Source organism: Paramisgurnus dabryanus, chromosome 22 (assembly GCF_030506205.2).
Source record: "Paramisgurnus dabryanus chromosome 22, PD_genome_1.1, whole genome shotgun sequence".
Taxonomy (NCBI): domain Eukaryota; kingdom Metazoa; phylum Chordata; class Actinopteri; order Cypriniformes; family Cobitidae; genus Paramisgurnus; species Paramisgurnus dabryanus.
Genome location: NC_133358.1, coordinates 8,976,845 through 8,984,274, shown reverse-complemented (window position 1 = coordinate 8,984,274; position 7,430 = coordinate 8,976,845). Strand labels below are relative to the sequence as shown.

At 43.6% G+C, this 7,430-nt stretch overlaps 1 long non-coding RNA gene across 1 annotated transcript; it reads left to right on the top strand.

Moving 5' to 3' along the window:
- The first annotated feature begins 3,412 nt into the window (after positions 1 to 3,412).
- On the top strand, positions 3,413 to 5,973 carry LOC141281382 (uncharacterized). The gene is made up of 2 exons (XR_012335679.1): positions 3,413 to 5,257; positions 5,303 to 5,973. It is a non-coding gene; the product is annotated as an uncharacterized lncRNA (long non-coding RNA).
- The last annotated feature ends 1,457 nt before the right edge of the window (positions 5,974 to 7,430 follow it).

Genomic DNA, 7,430 nt, shown 5'->3' with positions numbered 1-7,430 from the left:
ATGATATTAGACAGCCAGATTATCAAAGTTCATTTGCTAACGTCTGTTGTGGTTGTTTCTCCCCCCTTGTGATCATGATCAAGACTTTCTGGTGCCTAACGTTATGGCCGGGATTAGGGGTCCGTCTTCAGGTGTCTAGTTCCTGTTTTCATTGCCTACATAAACACCTGGCGCCTGGTTTCCAAAGCCGATCGGATGTTTCTGCAATGAAAGATGAAATGTCCTTTCTTCCTCAGTTTTTAGATCTAAAGTGAAAGACATTTTATCTATAAGCTGTTTGGGGACTTGTCTTATCTGTATACTCAAAGCTAACCATCTTCAAACAATAATCAAATGAAAAAAAAGAATATTATCCTATAAAGTTCATTTTCTATTAAGGAATTTCAACAGGGAACAGTTCATACTTCATTCAAGCATACTTGGCTTGTATTCCATGAGCTATAAAAAGAGCAAGACATGACTTCAACTTCTCCTCAAACTTTGTTTTACATTTTGACTTATGACAAAGGAGGAAGACTTTCAGAAGGTTCAGACATGCATAGGGGCAGGGCCCAGACGTGATGACATGTAATGAATAGGCCTGTGTCTACCTGCATCGCTGCTCCTTCACCACAAGACTTACAAGAATATTTGCCTTTTCCGGATAGTGTTTTAGTGAAAAAGAGAGAACTGGAAGAAAGGGAAGGAGGTCAGTTTTACCAGTGACACACACAAACATTCACTCGCTGTTTGGTTTGGACCGACTGAGGCCTGGTTCTGTGGTCTACAGCCTGAACACAGTGACATTCAAATACTGGTTTAGTGCTCTTTAAATAACCTGCTGTGGTAGATATAGCAGAACTTCCAGGAACTCTTGCCGTATTTGTCCTTGTTGGGATTAAATTCCACATGTCCACATTGTCAAGCTCTGTTTTAGAAAATTGACAGTCCTCATCAGATGAAGAGAACGTCTTCCAGTGGTCATCCTTTCTGAGGCATCCCAGTAACCTCAGCTATCAGGAACTGTACCTATTAACTGTTTTTGAATATTATAAAGGGGGCAAATCATGAAAATATGACCTTTTGTATGTTTAAGTCCTATAATTGGGTCCCCAGTACTTCTATCAACCTAGAAAATGTGACCCGTCATGGAAACCAGTGACACAAGTCGGCAGCACAACTTTCGAGAAAATGAGAAAGAAAGGTTTTTTTTTCAACATTTGTGATTTTCGTTTTATTGCAGAATCTGTTAGTTGAGATCACGAAGAAGCCTCTCCATGTTTGAGATGGCAGTTTTTGTATATTTAAAACTGTACACTTTGCGGTTAACAGATGCTTGTTTTTCCGGAGATTCTAGCGTGCAGCGGGGGCGTCATTGTCTGTGTGTATATTTACATACTGTATAAGCGAGATGTGTTTTCGCCCCCGCAGGGAACAGCGTGACTACTAAATAAGGATAGTTCGCCCAAAAATAAAAATAATGTAATTAATGACTCACCCATATGTCGTTCTAAACTCGGAAGACCTCCGTTCATCTTCGGAACACAGTTTAAGATGTTTTAACGTTAGATTTAGTCCGAGAGCTTTTGTCCCAACCATTGAAAATCTATGTACGGTTTCCATGTCCAGAAAGTTAATAAAAACATCATTAAAGTAGTCCATGTGACATCAGTGGGTCAGTTAGAATGTGTTGAAGCATCGAAAATACATTTAGGTCCAAAAATAATAAGATTTACGACTTTATGTTGTTTTGACCACAATAATATTACAGTGTTATGTTCAATTTTAATAAACTTCTGTCTTCTGTCTTGTACTATTGCCATGTGCATGTCTTTTGGTAGTTTTTGGCCTTGGCTTATAAATCTATAAAGTTTTTGGTGTTATTAAAGTTGTAAGGTGCTGTTCCAAATATATGTGACCAGTCACGGAAAGTAGGGACACAAGTCGGATCTGGGCATTTTGAGTTATTCACAGATTCTGAAAGTGCAGTTTCTAAGCTTTCCAACGATGTGTAACACATGGAAATCTGATAAGATTTGGAGAAGTTGTGGCCATTTGAATATAGGAACTCAGAAATACTCAAACCGAGAAAATCGAGACGAAAGGGACTCTTCTTTTCAGCTGGGGGAGACAATAGGGCTCATTTACATCTCATTTAGCTAAGCCATGCCCCCTGTAAAACCCTTTTTGAGATGTTCTAGCATCATATGTCGTATTTTATGACCAAATGACAACCCGCAAAAATAAACATGACTCTTTTACCTTTGTGGGGATCACAAGTCGAATCCAGTCTGTTTCAGATTATCCAATGACCATATTTGTCCACAAATGCGTATAATCCGTGAAATATAGATTGTTTACATCAGATTTCGCATGAATGTCTCGTAATACAATATAATATATAATCTGAAGACTATTTAAATCGTAACATGTAAGGGTATATGAGCTTACACTCCGTTAAACACATGAACCCGCCTTCAAAGTTTGTATTTAAAATAGGGAAGTAGTATAATAGATCATCCAAACAGCACCGTCGAAAACGTGACATCCTTTAGAGAGGTTACCAATGGCTCGCTCGTTCCTCCATCAGCCAATGACTTCATGGAAAATATTGATAGACAAAACATGTAGCCAATTATATGAAGAATACAACGATATCTGTGTAACTTCTGTGTGTTTGGACTCATGCTGCGCTGCAAGAACTGACATACAGATGACGTCAAAGTACCGCGAGAGCGAGTCGAAATTAAACTACTCCGTAAGATTTCTTGAAGAGCTCTCGCGGTACTTTGACGTCTTCCGACTGCGGCGCCGCATAAAGTCAGTGACGCGGCTGACGTACGATGCGGCTGACTGTTATTTGTTCCGCCCCAGCTTCTTTTATTTTTCTTTTGTTTTGTGCGCCCGAGCTTTACAGTCTGGGGAGACGCAGGCTATAAGTTTGAAAAAAAAAAAACTTAGCAAACATATCTGAGGAACAGGGCAGCGCGTCACTACAGTCACGTGACTTCACGCTCGAGCCGGAAGAGAAGACAATGCTGAATAAAGTCGTAATTCTGCTATTTTTGGACCAAACTTTATTTTCGATGCATCAACACAATCTTACTGACCCACTGATGTCACATGGACTACTTTGATGATGTTTTTATTAACTTTCTGGACATGGAAACCATACATAGATTTTCAATGAAGGGGAAAGCTCTCTGACTAAATCTAACGATAAAACATCTTAAACTGTGTTCCGAAGATGAACGGAGGTCTTCCGAGTTTAGAACGACATAAGGGTGAGTCATTACTTACATTATTTTCATTTTTGGGCGAACTATCCTTATTTAGTAGTCACGCTGTTCCCATTGGGGGCGGAGGCGAAAACACAAGCTTATACAGTATGTAAATATACATGTCACAAGGTGACGATCTTTCAGGGCGGAACCAAAAGTTGAGGAAGTTTGGTTCCGCCCGGATGTTTCCGTCCAGACCGGAGAACAGAAACACCGGACATCCGGCAGCTTAGCGAAGGCTGTAATCAGCCGATTGGGCACAGCTGTGCCTAGTTAAAGAGATCGCCGGGCAATTGGACAATTGGAGTACAGAGAGGAGTATAAAAAGCACAGTTAGATCACAGTTGAGAGGTCGTAGTGTGTGCTGAGGAACGGAGCTGCGCTCATTGTTAGACGTGGTGGCTGTCTGTATTTCTCTCTCTCTCCCTCTCTCGTTGTAGTTTACGGTGGACCTGCTGGAGTAAACGGAAAACCCTATGGGTACAAAGGAACTTTGGTCTAACCAGTACTTTTGAAGGAGTAAAGCAGGAAGAAAATTGACCTTGTTGTACAACGTAAACAAAGGCTATTCGCTGTGAGTATACCTTTTTGGTGTGGAGTAACTTGCAGAAATTAACCTGTATAACCGTTGGAAACCTCCAGGAGAAGGAGGGCGGCCCTACCCCTACAATAGTGTGGTGGGCGAGCCGTTAGAAGTGTAAAACCAAACAGCCACAGCAACGAGATTCTACTTTGGTCGTATTTCCATCGCCCCCATCTCAGCCCAAGCGCAGTGGAGGACACCGGGCGTTTCCCTTGTTGTGTTGCACTTATGGTGTGGTGAGTGAGACTTTGCAATTAATAAGCTTTTCACGTTGGAGTGGTGCTGTGTATTTGCTGTGGGTTGCTGTGTGTCTTGTTAGACGAAGCCCCGCATCATCCATTTTCTTCTACTGGGCAGAGGACGGAGAGGCTAACGACCTCAGAAATTACTGCTACCATACGCAGTGTGCTGTTTCGGAGTACGAAGGGACGCAGATCAAGAGCTGTCAGTGACTGTGAGTAAGATATTGGAAATATTCGTGGTGTAAACTTACCTGTGTCTGTCTTTGTCGCAGAGTCAGAGGCGAAAGGGTCCGCCGCCCCCGTGGTCTCTACAAAGGGGCGCCCCTGTCCAGGATTCGATCGCCCTACGGGCAGTGGAGATAGGGCAGCGCTCGACCCGGTGAGGTGGTGTGTGACCTTCGCCCCTCTGCTGACCTACGGAGGAAACCATACCTACCCAGAGAGCTGTAAACAGCAGAGCCGGTGAGAAATACTCGAAGTCCAAGTAACAGTGTCTTTGTGTCCTAGTGGCCACCTGTGGAGAGAAAAGGAGAACGAGAGTGAATAATTGAAGAACCGACTGTGAACGTGATACCTACCCAGAGAGCTGTAAACAGCAGAGCCGGTGAGAAATACTCGAAGTCCAAGTAACAGTGTCTTTGTGTCCTAGTGGCCACCTGTGGAGAGAAAAGGAGAACGAGAGTGAATAATTGAAGAACCGACTGTGAACGTGATACCTACCCAGAGAGCTGTAAACAGCAGAGCCGGTGAGAAATACTCGAAGTCCAAGTAACAGTGTCTTTGTGTCCTAGTGGCCACCTGTGGAGAGAAAAGGAGAACGAGAGTGAATAATTGAAGAACAGACTGTGAACGTGATACCTACCCAGAGAGCTGTAAACAGCAGAGCCGGTGAGAAATACTCGAAGTCCAAGTAACAGTGTCTTTGTGTCCTAGTGGCCACCTGTGGAGAGAAAGGGAGAACGAGAGTGAATAATTGAAGAACAGACTGTGAACGTGATACCTACCCAGAGAGCTGTAAACAGCAGAGCCGGTGAGAAATACTCGAAGTCCAAGTAACAGTGTCTTTGTGTCCTAGTGGCCACCTGTGGAGAGAAAAGGAGAACGAGAGTGAATAATTGAAGAACCGACTGTGAACGTGATACCTACCCAGAGAGCTGTAAACAGCAGAGCCGGTGAGAAATACTCGAAGTCCAAGTAACAGTGTCTTTGTGTCCTAGTGGCCACCTGTGGAGAGAAAAGGAGAACGAGAGTGAATAATTGAAGAACAGACTGTGAACGTGATACCTACCCAGAGAGCTGTAAACAGCAGAGCCGGTGAGAAATACTCGAAGTCCAAGTAACAGTGTCTTTGTGTCCTAGTGGCCACCTGTGGAGAGAAAGGAGAACAAGAGTGAATAATCGGAGAACAGACTGTGTAACGTGATACCTACCCAGAGAGCTGTAAACAGCAGAGCCGGTGAGAAATACTCGAAGTCCAAGTCTAAGCAACAGTGCCTTGTGTCGCAGTGACGGCCCGTGGGAAACAAGGAGAACGAGGGCGAACGGACGACGGGGAACGTGAAGGCACGCGGGGCGAGGACCCCCTGCCGAACAGAGGAAAGGTACGCAGACAGCGGAAAATCTCCTTACCAGTCACCCTGAAATTGTTCTGCCTCCAGGAAGGAAGAAGGAGGGCGCCACGGTTAGCAGGGTCCAGGCCGGAGCCTGACGCTTCCCCTTTCCCCCGGCTTACAGTGGGCTGCATCCCTGTTGCCCTTGCCCTGTCTGCCCGTGGTTGCAGTCTCCCTGGAGGGAGGAGAAGAAGCCCATTAGTTTTAATTTCCCCTTCCCCATTCCCCAGTTCTTTTAAATATTTAAACTCAATAAAGCTTGTTTTATATTTTACTTACCTGGTTCCGTGTTTGTCTGGTCATTGGGTTGGCTTTGGGGACCTCCTCGAGGTGGGAGTTGAGAAGGGGCGTGGCTGTAGTCTAACATAGCCAGCCCCTGGTGGTGACATACACACAGACAATGACGCCTCCCGCTGCACGCTAGAATCTCCGCAAAAACAAGCCTATTTTAACCGCAAAATGTACGCTTTTAAATATACAAAAACTGCTATCTCAAACATGGAGAGGCTTCTTCGTAATCTCAACTAACAGATTCTGCAATAAAACGAAAATCACAAATTTCGAAAAAAAAACTTTGTTTCTCATTTTCTCGAAACTTGTGCTGCCGACTTGAGTCCCTGGTTTCCGTGACGGGTCACATATTAAGTCTTTCAGTTAAAGCATTGAATTTTTCTTGTTCGCTGTTTTTTCCCAGAACTGGCAACATTAGTATGCAAACAGTCGTACCTATGTGGTTTTCTGCACAGCACATACAGAAGACTTCTTCTCATCTAGTTTTTTTTTTTTTCAGAAGAGAGACCTGTCGTGTCCATGATGCACATTTAAAAACTTCATCAACAACTAGTTGGTCAGTGTGCTTCTGTACACTAGAGGTCTTAACGGGTCCACTTAGATGAGAAAACCTGAGATCCAACCTGAAACCTGAACGAGTTTGGGTCTAAAAGTTTCAGGTGTGCAGCATCGGGTCTTGGAGGCCATAGAGACTTGCAGTTGAGACACCCTAGTTACGTCCCAGAAAAACCTTTTTGCCTCAGTAGGCAACTCCCTGGCAACCATGTTGTAGTCTCAGCCTCAGATGTCACGCCCACAGAATGTTGGCTAAACGTCTGATGTATATCGTACACTTAACTGGAAACCCAGTGGGAATGTCAAAGTTGTCTTCTGATTTGTTGAAATAAACCAGAATTCTGGGAGATGCGAGTAACGCGATTATTCTCAGTCCCCTGGGAAACAAAGCTCTGACGTTCATACGAGGAATAGATTCAGTTGTGTTTACGTGGCTAATAATGAGCAGTTATCATGATCAGCTAAACTTTGCATTCTCAAAAATATAAAAGTTTCTGGTATAGACTCTCTAAAAGACATCCAAGAGTTTTGCTTGAGGCAGTTAGTGGAGTCAAAAAGTTTGGTTCTCCTGAATTGCTTGTAGGTGTTAAAAAATGGAGAGGTATGCTTCAAACAGATGTTTACCGGGAGCGTTTAATTGGTGTGGCTGTTGATGAAGTGCACAACGTTGTTCTATGGTGAGTAATGATGTTTATTTAGATGCTATTCGGTTGCAGCTGGTTATTTTAATGGGGGCCACCCCAAGCGACAATGGTCAAAAAATAGAAAAGAACGATGAGAAAACAAAATATAAAATGACACGATAAAGAAAGTCGTGTCACAGACATGAACAGCCATTGATAGAAATTCGTGCTGGGAAGGACGAAAAATACATTAGTCTCCAGAGACA